Source organism: Cebus imitator, unplaced genomic scaffold, assembly GCF_001604975.1.
Source record: "Cebus imitator isolate Cc_AM_T3 unplaced genomic scaffold, Cebus_imitator-1.0 Scaffold30, whole genome shotgun sequence".
Taxonomy (NCBI): domain Eukaryota; kingdom Metazoa; phylum Chordata; class Mammalia; order Primates; family Cebidae; genus Cebus; species Cebus imitator.
The window spans coordinates 3,549,406-3,550,866 of NW_016107345.1; positions in this window are offsets into that span (position 1 = coordinate 3,549,406).

Below are 1,461 nucleotides of genomic sequence, written 5' to 3' on the forward strand. Positions count from 1 at the left end.
GAGAATGAAGCATGCCTACAAGATCTAGAAAATAGCTTCCAAAGGGCAACTCTAAGAGTTATTGGCTTTAAAGGGAAGGGCATATATATATATATATATATATATATATATATATATATATAAAGAGATCAGGGTAGAAAGTTTATTCAAAGAAATAATAGCAGAGAATTTCCCAAACCTAGGGAAAGATACCAATATTCAAATACAAGAATGTTATATAACACCAAGTAGATTTTTTTTTTCAGACAGGGTCATGCCCAGGCTGGAGTGCACTGGCACAGTCATGGCTCACTGCAGCCTCAGCCTTCTAGGCTCAAGTGATCCTCCCACCTCAGCTTCCCATGTAGCTAGGACCATAGGTGCATCCAACCACACTCGGCTAATTTTCTAAAATTTTTTGTAGAGACAGGGTCTCACTATATTGCCCAGGCTGGTCTCAAACTCCTAGGCTTAACATATCCTCGTGCCTCAGCCTTTCAAAGTGCTAGGACTATAGGTGTGAGCCATGACACCCAACCTACCCAGCAGATTAAACCCAAATAAGACTACCACAAGACATTTAATAATCAGACTCCCAAAGATCCTGTTGCAGAATACTACATTATCCTCAGCACATAAATCATCCTCAAGGATGGACAATAGATTAAGCCAAAAAAACAAGTCTTAAAAAATTCAAAAAATTGAAATAATATCAAATATCTTCTCTGACCACAATGGAATAAAACTAGAAAGCAGTAACAACTTTGAAAACTATACAAACACATTGAAATTAAACAATATGTTCCTGAATGACCAGAGGGTCAGTGAAGAAATTAAGACGACAATTTAAAACTGGCTTGAAACAAATGAAAATGGACACACAACATACCGAAACCTATAGGATACAGCAAAAACAGTACTAAACGGAAAGTTTATAGCAATAAATGCCTAAATCAAAAGAGTAGAAAAACTTCAAATAAACAACCTAATGATGCATCTTAAAAACCTAGGAAAGAGAAAGCAAATGAAAACCAAAATTAGTAAGAGAAATAATAAAGATCAGAGCAGAAATAGATTAAATAGGAATTTTAAAAAATCAACAAAACAAAAATTGGTTTTTTAAAAAGATAAACAAAATTGACAAACCTTTAGCCAGACTGAGAAAACAAAGAGGGGCCATGCATGGTTGCTATTTAACTCCAGCACTTTGGGAGGCCAAGGAAGGTGGATCACTTGAGGTCAGGAGTAGGGGTTCAGTCATGGTGGTGGGACATACTGCCTCTTACCAATTAGAATGGTTATTATGAAACAGAAGAAAACAAGTATTGGGTGGGATGTGGAGAAAGGGAACACATATACACTGTTGGTAGGATTTTATTTTATTTTATTTTTATTTATTTATTTATTTATTTATTTTTTTTTATTTTTTTTTTTTGAGACGGAGTTTTGCTCTGGTTACCCAGGCTGGAGTGCAATGGCGCG